General features: G+C 47.3%; 1 protein-coding gene across 14 annotated transcripts in view; it reads right to left on the minus strand.

The window, feature by feature from the left end:
- Positions 1–21,648, minus strand: part of TENM4 (teneurin transmembrane protein 4) — a 1,162,188-nt gene that overhangs the window by 501,185 nt on the left and 639,355 nt on the right. For 5 of the 14 annotated variants that reach the window (XM_086385822.1, XM_086385820.1, XM_086385821.1 and 2 more), the window contains one exon: positions 12,689–12,785. The exons of the other annotated variants lie outside the window; for them this stretch is intronic. The gene's annotated coding sequence lies outside the window, so the exon portion shown is untranslated. The remainder of the gene's footprint in view (positions 1–12,688; positions 12,786–21,648) is intronic. 14 annotated transcript variants of the gene reach the window in all.

Here is a 21,648-nt window from a genome sequence, read left to right on the forward strand (position 1 = left end):
TCAAAAGCCTCTTGATGAAAGTGAGAGTGAAAAAGTTGGCTTAAAGCTCAACATTCAGAAAACGAAGATCACGGCATCCGGTCCCATCACTTCATGGGAAATAGAGTGGAAACAGAGGAACAGAGTCAGACTTTATTTTTCTGGGCTCCAAAATCACTGAAGATGGTGACTGCAGCCATGAAATTAAAAGACGCTTACTCCTTGGAAGGAAAGTTATGACCAACCTAGATAGCATATTCAAAAGCAGAGACATTTCTTTGCCAACAAAGGTTTGTCTAGTCCAGGCTATGGTTTTTCCTGTGGTCATGTATGGATGTGAGAGTTGGACTGTGAAGAAGGCTGAGCGCCGAAGAATTGATGTTTTTGAACTGTGGTGTTAGAGAAGACTCTTGAGAGTCCCTTGGACTGCAAGGAGATCCAACCAGTTCATTCTGAAGGAGATCAGCCCTGGGATTTCTTTGGAAGGAATGATGCTGAAGCTGAAACTCCAGTACTTTGGCCACCTCATGCGAAGAGTTGACTCATTGGAAAAGACTCTGATGCTGGGAGGGATTGGGGGCAGGAGGAGAGGGGGACGACAGAGGATGAGATGGCTGGATGGCATCACCGACTCAATGGACATGAGTCTGAGTGAACTCTGGGAGTTGGTGATGGACAGGGAGGCCTGGCGTGCTGTGATTCATGGGGTCGCAAAGAGTCGGACACGACTGAGCTACTGAACTGAACTGAACTGATAGTGGCTGTACAATTTTGTCTAATCCTTTTTTAGAGATGATGCATCTGAGGTTAAGAGCTGAGCAACAGGCCTGAGGCCACAGCTTCGGAAGGGAGAGTCTGATGCCAGTTTGGGTCCAGGGTGGCCTCATTCTACAGAGTAACAGTTCCTGAGGCCAGGGCTCAGCTAGAAGTATCAGAATCATCCAGTGTACTTGTTAAACATATAGATTCCTGGGTCTCCAGGCCTCAAGAAAAAGAACCTCTAAGGATAGGACCCAGGAGTCTGTATTTTCAAAATAACAAAAATCAAACAACAAAGAAACAAACTAACCCTCTGTGTTTCTGGTAGGCAGCCAGGTTTAGATAACCACTGTTTACTCTTGGGATGGTGGTTTAGTCACTAAGTTGTGTCTGACTCTTGAGACCTCATGGACTACAGCCTGCCAGGCTCCTCCGTCCTTGGGATTTTCCAGGCGAGAATACTGGAGTGGGTTGCCATTCCCCTCTCCAGGGGATCTTCCCAACCCAGCGATCAAACCCTCGTCTCTTGCATTGAAGGCAGATTCTTTACCGACTGAGTCACGAAGGAAGCCCACTATTGGGGTAAAAGTCATTATTGTTGTCCTTGTCATTATCCAGATGTCCTTGTAACCCTGCCTACCCAGATCAGCTTATGATTTGTAAACATCTGGAAACAGTGGGGAACGTAAGGGTTACCGGGAAATCTCAACCCAGAGTTTGTTCTCCAGCAAATGCTGGCTTTCAAAGGGTGACACATTTAGCGCTCTAATCAACAAGGCATCAGCCAGGCGCCTGCCCGGGCCTTTCTTCGATTCCTGACTAACACTCATTAAGCAGCTCAGGCCAATGTGTTCCTAAGTGTGTGTGTAGAGGCAGGCTGTTGGCATTTTAATCTTATTAGTGAATTGAAGCCCTAAGAGGCTGCAGCCACAGCAGCCCCTTGTGCCGATGGGGTAAAATTCTTCACACTGTGAGACTGACTCCCCATCCCTCTGCCATCTCCCACCCATCCTCCCCAGCTCTGATCCTCGCTCTGACCCTCCCCTGGGCATGGAGCAAAAGACTCCAGGAAACCAGAGCCTGATGATTCCCAGGGCACTGGCTGCAGATAGCTGGGTGACCAGCTCAGGTAACCGGGCTGCCTGTATCCCAGAACAGATAGGGAGTTGTCTACCCTGGCCTGACTTGTGGAGTTGGCACCAGGCCATAGGCACTGCTCCCTGAATTTAACTGTGTCCCTCCCCCATCAACACTGCTGAGAGAAGCCAGAGAAGGCTGTGGGGCCTTGGGAAAGAGACATCTAGAGGCAGTCTTGCCAGCACAAAGCCCTCATTGTTGGAGGAGGAAGGCTTGGGAGAGGCAGAGGGGGAGCTTATCTTCTGTCAGGGCAGAGAGCTGAAATGATTCCAGTGAAAAATGACCCTATAAACTACAAAAGAGGGGAATATGCAAACTGACTATCTTCTTCCTCAGGACAGAAATAGCTTGGGCTTTCTCTGAAAATGTTCATAGACACATACCCACATGAACACAAATACACACTTATTATTCTGCTCAAAGTAAATCTAGAGGCAAATGAACAACAAAGTCACCCATCCATCCATCCATCCTTTCACTCACTTGTTCATTCAAACATTAACTTTGTGCCATGAGTTATGCTGGAGGAGACCGCAATGATCCTAGATCAGAAGTTTCTAATTGAGGGCATATTATTCCTGCAACAATCTAGGAACCTGTATGTTGGCTCACCGAGGACTGTAACGGAATTGATGTTTTGCACAATATATGTAGGGGTGTTATGAGGAATATACATTGTGTTCGAACGTTACTGAATCCAAAGCAGCTATCTGTCACTGTAGTTTTCTCTGCCAATGAAAGCTAAAAGTGTGACTACTAACCACTGGACATGGTCTAGACAAACGAAAGTGCAGAATCATAACGTACCGTTCCATGAGTGGAGGCAATCACAACCACCACCACAACAGCAAACTCAGCTAGGAACGACGTGCTGGCATCATTCTAAGTGCCTTACTTTTTAGTCCCCACAATAAACCCGTGAGATAGGCATTATCACTACACCATTTTGCGGGTGATAAAGCTGACCATGAGAGCCTTCATAACTCGCCCAAGTTCACACAGCAATAAGAGTGGATCTGGGAAAGTAGAGGAGGAAACTCAGTACTTTGAACACTTCTTGCCATGGTGGGCAAGGGCGTCTTGTCCAAACATACTCATTGTAAAGATGGGTGAGGAAGCTGAGACTTAGAGAAGTCACGTGACAAGTCCAAAGGGAGTCACGTGGTGAGTTCTTGAGGCAGCCCAGGGCAAGATCTCAGCTTTCTCTTCTTCCATTCTGTTTCACTGCTGTTTAAATAAGCCAGACTTTACCTCCAAGTTAAAGTAAAAATAACCTGGGCATGAGGACAAAGTAAAGGAGAGAGACACTAAAAGTTCATGGTAAGACACATGTTGTCTTCTTGTAGAATCTAGAGCAGTTTTATTTTCCTGGGTTGTTACTTTGTCCTGGACATCCCTGGGAGAAACTCCTGACACAGGGGAAGTAAGACCCAGGTGTGGTGAAGGTATTGGGGACTCAGAGATCCCAGCTCAAGTCACTTTATTTCAGGCACAAAGGACCATTTGGTGGAGCAGCCCAGCTCTTGCTTGGCTTTCACAGCATCCATTTCTCTCTGCCTAGCATCTTAGAGCCCACACGGCCAGGAAACCCTAGGAATGAAGATCCTGTCCTTCTGAGCAAGCAGTGCCCAATTAAATCCCAACGATCTGTCTCTGGCCACATGGTGTGCCAGCCGGAGAGGCTGGCTTGGGAAGCCACTGTTTCCTGGATGATGGATCTTGGAGAGGCAGCAGGTGGCAGTGGAAAGAGTTTGGAGTCTGACCATACCAGATAGGAATTCTGGATCCACTAACCACCCTGGCCGTGTGATCACGGACAAGTTTCCTAACTGCTCTGGGCACCTGTTTCTGCATCTCTGAAATGAGGATAGCACCTTCCTTGATTGTAAGTGAAAGTGTAAAAGTGTTAGTCACTCAGGCGTGCCTGACTATTTGCCATGCCATGGACGGTAGCCTGCCAGCCTCCTCTGTCCTGGGATTCTCTAGGCAAGAATACTAGAGTGGGTTGCCATTTCCTTCTCCAGGGGATCTTCCCAATCCAGGGATCGAATCTGGGTCTCCTGCACTGCATCTAGATTCTTTACCAACTGAGCCACCAGGGAAGCTCTGTTTATGAGTGAACATTCAAAACACTTGGTACATTTTTGCTCTGAGAAACGAGAATATACGAACAGATCAGCATTTTCAAAAACTTTCAGCACAGAATAACCACCTTACTTGCTCTAAAGAAAATCTAAAATAGGACTCATGTCTAAAGGAGATAAAGGGTCACTTCTGGGTTGATGAGGGGTTGGGGGCTCAGGGTCCTGCCTGTTTTGCTTCCTTCCCTCCCACTGTGACCTTGGGGTTCCTCTAGGGAATTTGACTTGGTCACTAGGCTCCCTTTAACTGTAATTAAGTGAAAGAAAGGAAAGAAGAAAAAATAGAAGGGCAGGAGAAAGGAAAAGCACAGTCTTATCTGTTGCTACCTGGGAGGAGATTTATATTTGTTAAGAAGATGAACTCAATCTCTGGTCTTATGGTTCAGCAGAGAAGCCAGACCAGAAACACGTAATTTAAAAATTGGAAGGTGATTGAAAAAGAATTGGAGTTGGGGAGTCTCACTGGGAACACAAAGCAGGGGTCTGAAGTAGCTCAGCCATCGGGGAAGCTGGGACCTGGAAGACAGGGAAGACGCAGCTTGGACTAGCTGACGGGGGGCAGCGCAAGAGAGAAGGGATTGGACTGTGAGGTTCTGGAGATGGCACCACTAAGACCTGGTGACCAACTGGACAAGAGGCCATGAAAGGGAGCACGCTCTCAAGGATGACCCCCAGGTCTCCAGGCTGTATGTACAGCAGCTGCGATACTGAAACTAGCAGTGTAAAGCACAAGACTCCACCAGCATCTTTGTCCAAACTACCCAGGATCCAGCATGGACCCCAGGCCCACTGCTCATACAACTGCCCGTCCTTCCCCGGGGAGTCAAAGGCTGCAGGGACAGTGCCAGCACACCCCTTGGAAAGCGTTTAAGATCAGGAGAACTCGACAAGGCCAACAAAACAACTGTAGGCAGAGCTATTCTGGAAAGTACAGCAACTGCTTGCAGTAAATTAATAATAGATGAGCTGAACTCCATCTGAAATATTTACCCAGCCGGAATGGTTGCAGGCTAATAACCAGGAGTGGAACCCAAGCCTTTCCTCAAACAGCCCTGATGCTCATGGAAAGAGAACAAATGTGCAGGTTGCCTCCCTCAGAAGCATAAGGACGGCAAGCTCCTGGGAAATGCTGGGGAAGGAAGCTCGGACAAAGGCCTGGGAGGCAATGATAGAAAGCAGCCAACACAGAAGGACTGCTAGCGGTGATGGGGTGCTTACTGCACGGGCCTGTCTAAAGGCCATGCCTAGAGGAACCCCGTGAAGCTGAACGCTACTTTTAAGCCTGTTTTACAGATGAAGGTGATGAGACACAGAAAGGTTCTGTCAGGTTGCCTAAGGAACCAGCGAGGAGGCGATGGAGCTGGGATTTGAGGCAATCTGGCCCCAGAGTACATGGCCTTAAGCCCCTTTACCTTCACTGCCTCCTGTTGCCTTTTCCAAAACAGTCAAGAGAGAGGTGCAAGTGTGAGCAATCTGGCCCCAGAGTACATGGCCTTAAGCCCCTTTGCCTTCACTGCCTCCTGTTGCCTTTTCCAAAACAGTCAAGAGAGAGGTGCAAGTGTGAGGAAAGAGACGGTGCATCCAACTGCCAACACCACATTTGCACAGCCCCAGGGCTGCGTGGACTTTCTGCCTCCAGCGTCTGTAGAGGAAGCTGAGCTCTTTTCACCAGAGCCATTCATTCATTTCTTTCTTTTTGACTGTGCTGGGTCTTCACGGCTGACCACAGGCTCTCTCCAGTTGCAGCAGGGAGGGGGAGGACTACGCTCTAACTGCGGTACACAAGGCTGCTCATGGTGGAGGCTTCTCTTGTTGCGGAGCACAGGCTCTACGGCATGTGCGCTTCGGTAGTTGCAGTGTGCAGGCTTAGGTGCTCTGCGGCAAGTGGGATCTTGATGCAGTTTCCTGCACTGGCAGGCAGATTCCCAACCCCTGGGCACCAGGGAAGTCCCCTTTCATTTACTAATTATTTACCCAGCATCTGCTGGGGCCCAGAGCCCAGGCTGGGTTCAGATTGGGCCTTCTACAGTGTACCCCATATCTACCTCTTCCAGGGAGCTCTCTGTGTCTGCACCCAGGCACAGCCCATTTCTCCTTCCTCAGAGCTCCCCACCAGCCTTCAGGCCATTTGCTAGAATAGACTTTCACCAAATCAGTTTGGAAATACAGAGGGATTTCAATAGACATGCAAAAAGGTGTTTTGGAGCAAGTAAGTTTGGGAACCATTAGGAGGGCATCCTCCCTGCAGGGCTTCTCAGCGCCTTTAGAGCAGCAGAGGCCGTGAGAACCCCCAGGAGTGGGGTCAGTATCCAGTACTTTCCAGATTGTTCAACATGGAAACCTTTTTTTTTTTTCCAAACAACATTTTGCAGGGCTGATGTATCATAAAACACTGTTTGGGATATTCTGCCCTAGAATAATAACACCACGTCAAATCTGTGTTTGGGTTTGACCCATCAAGCCACTGGCAGGAAGATGAGGCTGGGAATTCTGTCTTTCTCATCGCTCCAGCTTCTGACATCAGCCAGGCCTGGCTCAGAAGTGTGCTCAGAAAAGTTTTTTTCTTTTTGCAAATGGCACAAGCGAATGCTGTAAAACAAAGTTCTGGCACTGCACCAATATTCATACCTGTGTCTGTCTACATCTCTGAGTCCGTCTCCAAGGCTACAGGCATGTCTTGTGTGTATGAATCTCAGGCAGTGCTTCCTTTTCTCCCCAGGCATGCCCGGTCAGGGCACAGAGGCCTTCAGCTGGCCCCTGCCCACGTCTTCTAGACCCTCATCTTCACTACACATTTCTTCAACCCTATGGAACTTTCCAGAATGCAAGATGGCTTCTCTCAAATGAAGTTCTCACCCACTGGCCAGCCCTGAGAAACCTTGCCTGGGCAGTTTCCCTTGCTTCGATCCTTAGCTCAAACCTCCTGGCTTCCCTGAAACCATCTCTGAGGCCCCCTCCGGCACCCCATCTCCAGGATCCAGCTAGACGCCGGTCCTGGGGAGGCCCGGGCTGCTGTACCCCACACTGTGCCCGATTCCCTGTTTGGGCGGGGCTGGGTGCCGAGTGAGATGCAGCAGGTGTTTTGTGCTGAGCCTCATAGCCAACACAGTTGGAAAGCCCCTGATGTTACTTGACCCTCCTACTGCAGATGGTTCTAGGCCCTGTGCAAGGTTCACCCCGAGCCATTTGAAACCTCAGGATGCTCTCCTCCTCTGTGAAGCCCTGCCTGGCAAGGACAGGGCCACCCTGCTCCTCCATGCCCTCAGGGGCCGGCCGCCCCCTGGCCCCTCGCAGGAGAGGTCTGCGGAATGGACTCACCATTTTGTAACAAGAGCACAAAGCCAGGACTGACTCAGCGCTTTGTTGAATCGTGCTCTCTCTATGTATTCTCTTCACAGTTTTCTAACTTCCACAGGCGTGAGCTAGCTTTGGCACGGCAGCTGTTTTACACAAATGAAGCGCCACTGAGTGCGGTGGTGTTTGCGGGGCTCTGAGGGGGTCAGTTCGGGCAGGAGAGGCAGGAAGGAGCGGGGAGGGCCTGTGGGGAGCTGGGGCCGGGCCCCTGCCCGTCTGTGGTGGGAAAACAGCTGCTCCCCTTGGACCGAAAGCACAGGGCTGCCCCCGGAGACTGCGGTGCCAGACGGAGCCCAACGCGCCATCCCAGCGGCTAGCAGTGGAACCGGGAGACGTGGTGTCGGGAGGAGTGCTGGAGTCAGTGTTCTTCCCAGCTCTCTCTCAATTCCCTCGTCTCTGGGCCTTAGACTCTTCGTCTTTAAAAGGAGAGGGTTCGACACCGTCAGTGGCTCTCTTGTTTTTGGTCTGACTCACTGGAAGGAGTATATTGGACATCTCAGCTCGGCCTGGATGCACGTGTAACCCGAGTTTCACTTAGCAGTGCTTGCCCTTACTACCTGCTGTGTTCTCTAGTCCTCTCTGTTCATTTATAATTTATTATAATTTATGGAGAAGGCAATGGCACCCCACTCCAGTACTCTTGCCTGGAAAATCCCATGGACGGAGGAGCCTGGTAGGCTGCAGTCCATGGGGTCTCGAAGAGTCGGACACAACTGAGTGACTTCACTTTCACTTTTCACTTTCATGCATTGGAGAAGGAAATGGCAACCCACTCCAGTGTTCTTGCCTGGAGAATCTCAGGGACGGGGGAGCCTGGTGGGCTGCCGTCTATGGGGTCGCACAGAGTCGGACACAACTGAAGTGACTTAACATAGCATAGCATAATTTACACATTCATTTTATAAACTGTTATTGAAGCACAATGTTATTGAAGCACTGATATTGAAGCACAGTGTGTATATATATATCATATATATGATATATACACACAGTGTATGTATCATAAAGAGCTGAATAAGCTCTCACAAATTGAAAACACCCATGTACTCAGCTCTCAGATCAAAAGACAGAGCATTATCAACACCTTGAAAGCCCCCCGTGTGCCCAGCCCATTTTCTAGCCCCTCCCCCAAGGATCCTGATTTCTAACAATATAGATTAGTTTTGTCTGTTTTTATACTTAAGATGAGGAGAAGGAAATGGCACCCCACTCCAGTCCTCTTGCCTGGAAAATCCTATAGACAGAGGAGCCTGGTGGGCTACAGTCCATGGGGTCGCTAAGAGTTGGACAGGACTGAGTGACTTCACTTTCACTTTTCACTTTCATGCATTGGAGAAGGAAATGGCAACCCACTCCAGTGTTCTTGCCTGGAGAATCCCAGGGACAGGGGAGCCTGGTGGGCTGCCGTCTATGGGGTCGCAGAGTTGGACACGACTGAAGGGACTTAGCAGCAGCATACTTAAGATGAATGTTGTCACAAAGTTTCTTTGCACCTGGCTTTTTATTTCAATGTTATACTTGTGAGAGCCATTGATACAGCAGGGGACAGTATTCCATTGTGTGGCTGTACCACCGTTTATCTGTGCTGCTGCTGATGGTCATGTTTATAGGTGGAGAGGTGTGTGCATGTCCCACGTGTGTATCTAAGGACGGAACGGCTAGTTGTATACGCTCTGCGTTAGTTGATACTGCCAGGCTGTTTTCCAAAGTCATCATTCCAAATTACTCTCCAATCAGCCATATATGAGGGGTCTAGTTGCTTCGTGCACACGTGCTCAGTCGCTCAGTCATGTCCGACTCTTTGCGACCCCATGGACTGCAGCCTGCCAGGCTCCTCTGTCCCTGGAATTTTCCAGGCAAGAATACTAAAGTGGATTGACATTTCCTCCTCCAGGGGCTCTTCTCGACTCAGGGATCGAATTTGTGTTTCCTGCCTTGCAGGCAAATTCTTTACTGCCTAGTTGCTTCACATCTTTGCCAATGTTAGATATTGTCTATCTTTTTCATTTTAGCCCTTCTCATGGGTGTATAGTGGCATTTCATTGCTGGTTTAATCTGTAATTTCCTGATAACTGATAATGCTTTCATATGCTTATTGCCTATTTGGATATCCTCCTTTGTAAAGTGTCTGTTTGAAGTATTTTTTGCTTATTTTTCTATTAGGTCACTTGTCTTTCCCTTACTTATTTGTTGGAGTTTCCTCTTTTTTCTACTACACAGCTGACCCTTGGGTTTAGATGGCGTTTAGATGGGTTTAGATGGCGTAGGTCCACTTAGATATAGATTTTTTTCCACAGCAAATGCTACAGTGTTATCTAGACAATGGTTGGTTGAATCTGCAGATGCAGACCCTGGAATATTGACAAACCATGTAAATGGAGGGGCCACTCTAAATTATACCAGAATTTTCAACTGTGCAGAGAGAGGGTCAGTGCCCCAATCCCTGCATTGTTCCAAGGTCAAATGTACATACTTTGGATATGAGACTTGTGTTGAATACACATAATGTAAATATCTTCACCCACTCTATGGATTACCGGACTACTTTGCTTCACTTTAATGCACGATGATCTTGAACCACCAAATTAAATTCATGACCCACTAATGGGTCACAACCCATAATTTGAAAAACACTGCAATACACAATAATGCAGTTTTCCTTGGATCTAGAAACCCTGAAAGGGACACCTTTGGCCAGTGGCTGCCACTGAGGTGTTAGCCTGGGGCAGGACCCAGTATGAACAGCCGGCAGGTGTCTGGAGAACAAAGGCCATGCTATCAGCTATCATAATTTCCCAATTTAAACAGCAACCTTGTTCTACACCTTCAATGACAACACAGTTCTCAGTCCTCCTGAATTTAAGAGTCACCAGCCCCACAGCCCAGACTGAGGCAGGGGACTCAGAAGGGTGCTGTGGGAACACCTCTGGAATGAGCCTTTGCAGAGAGCAAAGAGTGTGCTCACCCACGTGGGCTTTCCATCCACCAAGGTGCCCAGACCCTCAGGGGAGGGTCTGGTGGAATCTAAGATACCTTTGGAGGTTCCTTTCAGTCAACAGATCAAGAGGACTTTCCCTAAACTCTGACAAATTTCGATAACCACGCGAGAAGGGCACACACACATTCCAGGTGCCTTCTTCGTGTGAACGGTACCTTCTACGCAGTTCCCTCCCTCAGAGTAGTCTGGCATATACGCTCTTTAGGCTCCATGAAGACAGAGGCTGGGACACTCACGGAAAAACATGGCCAAGGTCACCCAGTTACAGAGCAAAGCTGACCAGCTCCACAGCCTGTTTTCATTCCTATGTCATACTCTTTCTGGGCTGCCAGTCACCATGGAGAGTGTTGACACACTCAAAGGGCCCAAAGGCGCTCTCACACGTGCACACAAACACACATGTGAGCACACACACACAGACATGTGCATGCATATACACACACGCTGTCCTGCTCAGGAATCTGTGGGCTGGACCCTACTGCTTCATTACATGTGGAGTTTTCCCCCTCTCCTGATGTCCAAAGTAGTGAACCATCTCATAATACGTGAATAACAGAAACATAGATGCGGAGGGTGCTTTAAAAATACATGAGGATTCTCCAGCCCCCAGGTCTGCTGGGGGTCCAAGGACCTTCCTTCTGGAGATACCAATCCTAACTCTCCATGACTAGGGCTGTGCCAGCTGCCAGAGGTGGGTAGAATTTTGCAGCTCCTCAGATCCTCTCTACAAGTTTCCCATTTAACTGTATATTCCACAGCAACCAATCTTTCCTTGTCTGATTCTGAGCAGAGTTTTAATTTCATGAACTTTCCAAAGTTGGCCTTGTGTTTGCAGGAGAGTTTACGGGATGTGGCCACTCCTCCCCCATCCCTAACAAGCACGCCCACAGATTCACACTTCTCTCTTGTTAGCATCTTTGCCACCTGCTGTCTTCTCCTCCAGCGGGAGGTAAGGCACACCATCACCACTTATGTGACTACTACAGGTTTACTGAACACTTCCTACGCACCAGGTACCAAGTGCTTTACGTGCATTATCCCAGCACACCTCACACGAATCTTTTGCTGTATGTGTTATTAACCTGCCTTCATAAATGATGAAACAGATATTCAGGGAGAAGTGACAGCCTAGGACCCCAAGGTCAGCAAGTGACTGGACTGGGATTGTACCCACATCCCTGGACTATTTTATAAAATACTTGCTTATCACAGTATTTTTTACTGATCCCCAAGTCCTGGCCCGTTCCAGTGCCTGGGACAGAGAGAAGCCACAGCTTCTTTACTCTGAGTCAGCAAAACTACCCACATGGAAGGAGACAGCATCTTAGGACCATCTTGTCCTACCCTCCCGTTTTCTTCAAGCTCAGAGAGATGAAGGGACTTTCTCAAAAGCATCATTGCAGCAGAACTGAGACTGGAACCCAGGTGTGGTTCCTCGAGTTTATCTTCCTCTGATTCTCATGGATCTCATGGAATAAAAGACGCTGGTAGAGCACTGTCTGTATTCCAGGCCATCGGCCCCCAACTTTTTTGGCAACAAGGACCAATTTTGTGGATGACAAATTTCCACGGACTGGGGATGAGGGGGTGGTTTTAGGACGATTTGGGTGCATAACATTTATTGAGCACTTTATTTCTAATCTAATGCTGCCACTGATCTTACAGGAGGAACCAGTCCACAGCCCAGAGGTGAGGACCCCTGTTCTAGGCGACGCTTCTTTTCAAGGAGGCATTAACAGTGTTGGAAAGAAGGTGACCAGGGAAGAAACTGCTCTTAAAATCAAATTATAAGGCATTATTGGAGGGACAAAGAATACGAAAAGATCTCAGGGAAGGGTATGATTTTTGTCCTCATCCATTGTTAGGGCTGTTTGGTGAAAAACAGGCTTGGCAAGATGTGAGGGGCAGTGGATATAGTGGATACGAAATCCAGATTTTTATGAATAAAAATTCCGAATGGGGGAGATAACCACTTCCTCATTAGTCCCTGGAGCTTTCCAAGCATAGGCCAAATCTATCTATCTATATCCATCCATCCATCCATCTATCTCTCTATCTATCAAAGGTCCACACCTCTAAGACCCTTTCATCTCTAAAATTTCTCAAGCCTTTGAAATGTACTAAAATTGTACAGGGAAGCCACGCAGTAATTCTGTACTCCCTGCTCATTGTTTTTAGGTAAAAAAAAAAAGAATCTCTTATAATATAAATGGATATAAAGTCTACCTATTAACACATATTTAAGGGGTAGAGTAAAAAAGCACCCATATCATTAACTTAAATCATGAATACTCTGAAGTGAAAAAAAAAATCAACTCACTTTTCTTTAAATCTTCTTAAAAGGGTCTAAGAATAGTCCTTCAAATAATCCTTGAAGTATGCAATTTTAATTTGGACACATGGTAATTTCAGTCTACCTGTTGAAAGAGACAAGACAGAAATCAGTCACTTCTGACGAGGCTGCTGTTCTGACAAGCAGCAGCTGAGGTTCAGGCAGCCGGGGGGCGGGGCAGGGATGGGGTTCGGGTGGGCAGCAGCAGCAGCTTTGGCCCAGGCTGAAGACTGGGTTTGAACCCTCAGAGGAAAGGCGACTAAGACAGGGATTCCAGTGCCTGGCACATAGCAAACGCTCAATAAATATTTAATCAATGAGTGAAGAAAAGGATGGGTGAGTAAGTGAGCATGATTGATCATCAACCTGTGGACACAGGGAGTTACCCTATAGCCTCAGGTCTCGGACTCTTAGGGAGAAACCTAATTTCCAGGCACTGGGCATACTATGGAGAATGATACAGAGCAAGGCTCATGCTATAGTGGAGAGAGTGGGGGTTTTAGAAGCAGCCATATGTGTGTTTGAATCCAGGCTCTACCACCTGTAACTGCGCAATCCTGGGCTATCTCATTTTTTGATGTTTACTGCGTGTATGCATGTGTGCTAAGTCGTTTCAGTCATGTCTGAGTCTTTGCAACCCTATGGACTGTAGCCCGCCGGGCTCCTCTGTCCATGAGGATTCTCCAGGCAAGAATACTGGAGTGGGATGCCATGGCGTCCTCCAGGGGATCTTCCAGACCCAGGGATCTAATCAGCATCTCTTACATTGGCAGATGGGTTCTTTACCACTAGTGCCACCCGGGAAGTCCATTTACGTTTACTACTGTTCTTAAATTCGATACTTAGCCCATTTGTCAATTTTCAGTGCTTCTTCTTTCTGAATACAAGGATTTAAGTTCATACATTTCCTTTAAGTACTGTCTTAGCTATAATTCCACTTAAATTTTTTTTTCTTTTGTATTGGGGTATAGCCGATTAACAATGTTGTTCATGATAGTTTCAGGAGAACAGGGAAGGGACTCAGCCATACATATACACGTATCCACTCTCCCACAACTACAGGGAAGGGACTCAGCCATACACATACACGTATCCACTCTCCCACAACTCCACTCCCATGCAAGCTGCCATGCAACACTAAGCAGAGCTTCATGTGCTATATAGTAGGTCCTATACAGTTGGCTCAGAGACATTACTTTGCCAACAAAGGTCCATCTAGTCAAGGCTATGGTTTTTCCAGTGGTCATGTATGGATGTGAGAGTTGGAGTGTGAAGAAAGCTGAGTGCTGAAGAATTGATGCTTTTGAACTGTGGTGTTGGAGAAGACTCTTGAGAGTCCCTTGGACTGCAAGGAGATCCACCCAGTCTATTCTAAAGATCAGCCCTGTGTGTTCATTGGAAGGACTGATGCTAAAGCTGAAACTCCAATACTTTGGCCACCTCATGCGAAGAGTTGACTCATTGGAAAAGACCCTGATGCTGGGAGGGATTGGGGGCAGGAGGAGAAAGGGACGGCCGAGGATGAGATGGCTGGATGGCATCACCGACTCGATGGACATGAGTTTGGGTAAACTCCGGGAGTTGGTGATGGACAGGGAAGCCTGGTGTGCTGCGATTCATGGGGTCGCAAAGAGTTGGACACGACTGAGTGACTGAACTGAACTGAACTGATACAGTTGGCTATCCATTTTAAATATAGCAGTGTGTACATGTTATATCTGATATTTCTCTTATCATTTATAAGTATTTTACAATTCATATTATCATTTCTTGTTTGACTCATGAGTTAGTTAGAAGTGTTTCTGTGAATCTCTCTCAGTGCATTTTTTCTCCCCAAACTATTTATCCCCTGCCCAAAGCATCTTTTAAAACTCATCTTTCTGTTATTGATTTCTAGTTTAATTGTCCTGTGGTGGGGGAATGTGGTTTGCAGGATACTGATTCCTTGAAATTTACTGAGATGCATTTTATAGCCCAAGATGTAGTCAACTGTGAATGTTTCATGTGTGCTTAGAAAAAAGTGTATTCTCTAGTTATTAGGTGTAATCTCAGGCTAGTCTTTTAAAAACCTCCCTGCCCCTCCCATTTCCTTATCTGTAAAAAGGTACCTGAGCAATACACATTAGTTCCCTCCTGCCATTTAGAATTATGCTTCCTGACGAAGAGGTTGTGCAGATAGAGAGAGAGTACAAAGTAAAGAGAGCCAGATGTGCCGTTTCTAGCTTATCACAATATTAATAAGAATAGCCTAGATTTATCAAGCATTTGAAATATTCCAAATGATGAGTCCACCTACCATTTGATTTCTTACTCTCCGTAAGCTTGTGGGCTGCTGCCCAGGCAGGCGGAGGTAAGGACCCCCGCGGAGCAGGGACACGCCCACCAGCAGGCATGGCCGTTCACTCAGCCCTCCACACTGGAACCACAGGGCCCCTCGCTGACTCCCCCCGGCTCACTCCTTACATTCGCTCAGTTCGGTCTACTTGCTGACTCTCAAATCTATCTCCTCAATGCCAACATCATTTCTTATCTGCTTTATTTAAACAGACCATTAAATTCCTACTGTTCTTAGAATGCGATTATAAGAAACAAATCCAGGCAAAATCTTGGCGGGCACAGCTCCACAGTGGGGCTGGGGTAAGTACTGGCGGATGGGTACCAGAGCATCGGAATTGGGAATGCGACAGTGATGTTACATTGATCAAACAGAGGCATGGGTTTAGAAAGACAAACAACTGAGTTCAAATCGTCTTCCTCTAACTCAGCCCTTCTAGTGACCTTGCTTCCATCCCACTCCAAGTTCTTCCTCTCCTTTGAAAGAATTCCTGAAAGAGCCATCTAAACTACTTCCCCTACACCCACACACCCCACAAATTACTGTGGTGGGGCTCCACCTCCAGAGAGTTCTTTTTAGATCATAATCATGTTGTCACTGCAAATTCCAAAGACTTCTCAGTCTGCAGTGGCCTCCCTGGGTCACCCTCCAGCAGTATCACAGGCTCCTCTGGAAACCCTTCTGCCTTGGCATCTACAAAAACAATCTCTTCTGATTCTCCTTTACCTGCAGGGATGTTCTCTGCTTCTTGCTAGTTCTTTTTTCTTTGTCCCATCCTTATATGTGAAAGAGTAAAGAGCCCCCTCTTTCTTCAATTCTGTGGCTTCAATTGGCATTTCCATAACTTGCTATTTGTTGATGCAAAACTGGTATATAACATTATTAGTTTCAAAATTTAATTAGAATTGTTTCAATAAAACAAGAAGCATAAACTGCTATTTATTAAGTGCACATTAAGTGTATGCCAGTCAGTGTGCTAAACAGTATTTCACTTAATCGTCACAATAACCACCTGGGGGGCATAGTTTTTGTTAATACTCCCCCCCTTTTTTTACGGATGAGAAAGGAGAAGCTAAGAAAAGAAATATAATTTGCCCAAGATCGCTCAGCTACTATGCGCCGGAGCTGGGATTCAAAACACCATCTGTCTAATTCAAAGCTTGTGCTCTCAGCTACCACATTTACTCATCCTCCCCTCCTAAGCCCTGGAACTCACCATTCTCCCACAATGTCATGCACTTCATGCTTCCATTTTGCTGCCCTTGGAATGGAAGACCTTTATCTGCACTGTGAGCTGAGAAAAGTCTATCCATTGTTCAAGGCTCAGCTCCACAGCCCTCTTCCCCTAACGTTTCCCACAAGTCCAGCCAGCTTAATTGTTTCCATCTCCTTCCTGTGGCAGCTCTATAATGATACCAAACCATCCATTCATCCATCTGACCACGTATCCATCTATCCACCCAAGAATCACACAAATATGGGAGAAGATTGTTTACCCAGAAGCATCCAAACACAGAATGTTTTATGCTCAGCCTTTGGGAAGGAAAAAAAAAAAAAAAAAACATATACTTTGGTCAAAATTTAAGAAAATTTGCTGGAGGTCATGGTGTCTAGGGAAGAAAAGTGCTCTGCTAGGTATCTGGGAACGCTGACCGGTCAGGGACTGCCATCCCTGTGATCTGGTCAGGGTGGTTTCCAAGGTTACCAAGGCAGGTCTGTGCAATTTCCCTTACCCAGTCCCTATATTTCTAAATCCTATTGATACACCAAGACCGGCTCAAATACCCCTTCATCCTCAAAGCCTTCCCTGATTCTCCTCTCCCATCAGGCACAAACAAACCAGGATCTGCACACCACAGTGAGTCTGTGACATCGCTGATGACACCAAGCACTTTTATCATCCGTGGCTAATACTGCCGTTCAAAAAGCACTTCAGCATATTCATTTCCTGCTTTACCTTCCCTGCTGGTCTCCTTGGAGCTCGGAATTGCACCCACTTTCACCTTCATGATGTTTTCAGAACCAAGTCCAGTGCCTGGCACACAGACACTCAAGTGTGACTGCCCAGCTGAGACTGGTGACCCTGGCCTTGAATGGAGAAGGCCATTCAACAGCCATTCAAAGGCAAGCACCTAGCTGTGGGCACAGCTGGTGTAAAGTACACATAAGATCCTATACAAAAATCCTACCTTTTTCCACCTGACCACCCCCCTCCCAAAAAAAGGATCAGGAAAGGGGGACCATGCACCCACTTAACCTGAAGTTTCTGAGGCCTGTGTCCCATAGTTTACATGTTGGGGTGATGGCTTCTGATATTCTCCAGGATGACCTAGGCAGGGAAAGATGACGTCTGAACACATTCTAGTTTCCATAGTCAGAAAATGAGACTTAGACCTGAGAGAGAGACAGTGCTTCAATATCAACCATGACAGTCACCTGCTTTACCAAGGAGGGCAAAGGAGGTTCACTGACTCCATCCAAGTCATGGGACAGAAAGGACCGTGCAGACAAATTTTCCCTATCCCTCCCAGACTTGCAAATGAAGCCTCTAGGAAACCGAGTGCTCTCTGCATGGCTAAAAATAAACTCCCCGAAACTTCATCTAGCTCTATCACGGCTGCAATTTACAGCGTCTCAAGCTTCAGCGTGGTGTAATTAGCAAATGGATTATAATAATTTATTTCTGGTTTGAAAGCTCGAATGAGCACGACCTTCCAGCAGAATGGGAAAATTAAGAGGCTGGGAGCCAGCCACGCTCCTCCAGCCCCTTCCGATGCCACAATTTTGACGCTGGCCAGCATCCATCTACTGATGTCTGATGGATGTGCCACAGAGAGGGGACTGTAACTCTGGCCTCCAGGCTGCCTGGGAAGCAAGACTTCTAGAATACAGCATCCCCCTGCCCTACACCCCATGAAGGATCCATGCTCATTTTTGCAGGGGCTGGGATGGTGTTCTAAACCATCCTTCCAATGAGCAAGAACACCTAAGGGCAGGGAACGTTTGCTGTGATGTCTCTGAGTAGGCACTATTGAAGCCTGGACCAAGGAAGGCTAAGAAAAGGCTGGGCGGGGGTCAGAAAGGAACTGTGTTTGGGTTTTGTTGTATGTGTGCCTTGAGTGACAACCATGTCAAGTCTCTTTTACAAAATGCTGACAGATACGTATCTTCCTCACAAGATTATCATGGTGATTAAATGAGGAAAATGTATCAAAGGGGTTTAGTAAGTGAATGCTAGTGATTCTTCTTGAGTGAATACATTCCCAAAGTAGCTCTCTCTGATGAGGGATGCTCCTGGCCAAAGCACTAGAGTATGCTGTGGTAAGGCACCAGGGCTGGGGCAGCGGAAAAGCCAGAGGGTTGTCTCCTTGAGTTTCCCTCTGCAGAATCCAGGCAGAGGCCGATCCATTTACCTTTCGCAGTATCTTCCTGGTGGAACATTGTGATGCTGGGAAACAGGGATCCTGCTGTGGGCAAGGAGTGTGAACAACTTTCTCCTTTCTCATGCACGTGCCAAACACCCGCCCAAACACATACTGACACGGAAGGTGAGGATGGTGGCCAGGCGGTGTGAAAAACCAAAGTGATGCTTGTAGCCTCTCTGTTAGAGGCAGGGGAATGAGCATTCACTGAGCAATGACCAAGTGCCAGGCACCGCATTGGACAGCTTCGCTTCTGCAGGGACGCAAAACTTGCTCTCTTCTCCCTCCCCCAGTGTCTCTTTAGTACGACAATTATTTTGAACTGAAAACAATCAAGGCTCGAAAGACTCAGGAAGAAACTCTGACCTTCCCCCTAGTTGCCTAGAAAATTTAGATAGAGGGCCTGCTCCCAAAATAAAGCTATCACCAGAGATACTGATGCCAAAATCTTGGCTCTCTGTGCACTGATGCTAAAAGGAAATACAGGGTTTTGGAGGCACAAGAAAAAGGAGCTTTATTCTTTGCCAGGCAAAGAGAGAACATAGTAGGCTAGAGTCTTAAGAACTGTGTCCCACTCCCTGGGGAATAGGGGAAGGTTTTATATCCTAATAAAGGTCTTGTGGCTTATTTTTCTTGTGCAAAACTTCAAAATGGCCACAGTTGGCATCAGGCAACTTGGCAACTGGGATTGGTCTTTTCTGAAGTTTATCTGGCCTGTGACCTTCTTTCTGATATGCAGAATGCTATGAGGGTGTGTAGGGAGAAAAGAATGCCAGGTGCAGAGTGTAATTCATACGGAGTCAGAGAGTAATTAGCTTTGTGAAGGACAAGTCCAGCTACAAGTGTTTGTTGGTAGTAACAGCAAAAGAATAACCGAGACTGCTTAACTCTTGCAGGTCTGTTTAGGCTGTTTCCCCAGTCAGTTCATTGGTTCCTTATTTTTCTTTTCTATCAGAAAAGTCATTTCTATTTAAGAAAAGTAGTCTCATTTCTATTTTTTGCTGCAACAAGAATATGGACTGGGGATGGTGAGGGGAACAGGACCTATGGATCAAAGGCCACACTCTGTCCCACTGTCTCTGCATGGCCCAGCAAACATTTATTTACCAAATATTTTCTCTTTCTTCTCCATTTGCCTTCCTTCCTTTTGAAGTCTGAAATCACTATCCCCAATATTCCCTTGCGACTTTAGCTGAAGATGGTATTTAAGGTGGGGGTTTCAGCCATTTTGGTGAGTTAGTTTTCCTGGGTGAGTTAGATTTCTTTCTCTCCCATGAATATAGTAATTATACTTTCCATTTTCTCCTGTTTATCTGTCTTATGTCAATTCAGTTCTCAGACCAGCCAGAAGAACCTGATTAGAAGGGAAGAGGAAACTCTCTTCTTCCCCGACACTTCCCAGCTCCACTCACAGCCTGCGAGGGGACCCCTGGCCACAGGGTCACAGGGCACCGAGGCTGTCACTGTGTACGGCCTGCGAAGCCTCCTCTCCCATCCGCCTCCCCAACCGGCCCCTGAGTAGGAAGACGGGACCCTCATTCTCACGCTCTCAGTTCTTAGGGATCATTTCAGGGGAACTTCAGTGTTCTGATCACTTATGTTGGGACTTCACCCACACTTGCCTACTTCACCAGACTGCTTTCAGAACAAAGAGCATGAGTGTGAAAAATTTTGGAAACTATGCCAAACACTGAGTGACCTGTTGCTCTCATTCAGACCCTCGCGCGCTTCCTAGTTTAAATTGTTTTTGTTCCCAAGTCACAGAAAGATACACTGACTGTATCTTCCTGTCTCTTCCCTTGTTCCCTTGGCTCTGTGCAAGCCAGCCATCTTTCAGGCCATTATACTCAGGCAGCAAATTCTGTTTCCCCTTCCAGGAGTTGCCTTTACCATTTCGGTCTCAGCTTAGACCGGAAATCACTTCCGGGGGCAGGTCTTCTCTGCCATCTGTTCTGTAGGGCACTTGTACTTCTTTGAATGACAGTTGATGAACGTCTGCCTCTCCAATTAGAGCGAGGTGGGCCCACTTTTGTCTCGTCACCAGGATGTCCTGGGGGGGATGTCTTCAGGGGGCCAGGCATACAGCATCCACTCAATTAGCGTGTCTATTTTGTTTACTTGTGTACCCCAGCCTCTGGAGGCTGTGTGGCACACAGTCAGGTCAGTGCTCAATCAACACTTGTTGGAAAAATGCAAGCGTAAAGGCTGGTTACAAAGGATGTGCAACAGGGGGTGAAAACCATGGATGCTGGAGCCAGAACACCCAGTGTGACCTTGGCTTCTCCACTCAGAAGTGTGTTACTCTGGGAAGTGACTTCACATCTGTGGGCCTCATTTACAGTTTCCTCATTTACTCAGAAAAAAGGAATCATAGCTATGCCTACCTCTGAGAGTGGTTGTGAGGATTAAATAATATATTCTAAGTTCATGAGCAAGGTCAGGCATGGGGTTGGCACTATGTAAGTGAGGCTTGGACTGCAAGGAGATCCAACCAGTCCATCCTAAAGGAGATCAGTCTTGAGTGTTCATTGGAAGGACTGATATTGAAGCTGAAACTCCAATACTTTGGCCATCTGACTCATTTGAAAAGGCCCTGATGTTGGGAGGAGAAGGGGATGACAGAGGATGAGATGGTTGGATGACATCACTGACTCAATGGACATGAGTTTAAGCAAGCTCCAGGAGTTGGTGGTAGAAAGGGAGGCCTGGTGTGCTGCAGTCCATGGGGTCGCAAGAGTCAGACACGACTGCGTGACTGAACTGAAGTGAACTGAAGTGAGGCTATTCTTCTTATCAAGACCGCTCATCATCTTTCATCTTTCTCCCCTGACCCAGCTCACATCCCTCTTCTTCTCCGAAGCTGGTCCAGCTGGGTCCTTCTGCTCTTTCTCCTAGCTCCCAGGGCCTGTTCTCTGCACTGAGGACCCTTCCATGCACTGTTCTCCCTGACTCCCCTGAGACCACAGCAGCCTGGAGAAAGGCCTAGAGGGGTGAACCAAGGAGGACTCTAAAGAGGGAGAGAGTGTGCTGGAGAGTATGGGTGAAAAAGTGGGGGACCCCTGGAAGGAGCGGGGGCTGTTTGTGGCAGCTACTTGCATCTGCTTGGAGATTCTGCCTCAAAATTCATTTCGAGGAGCAAAGCTTCCAGCCTTGAGTGCCTGCTTCATGGGCTAGGAAAATGTCCCTTTTTT

The sequence above is a fragment of the Bos grunniens genome, chromosome 29, assembly GCF_055505025.1.
Source record: "Bos grunniens cultivar Pamir isolate PY7600 chromosome 29, Bosgru_T2T1.0, whole genome shotgun sequence".
Classification (NCBI taxonomy): Eukaryota; Metazoa; Chordata; class Mammalia; order Artiodactyla; family Bovidae; genus Bos; species Bos grunniens.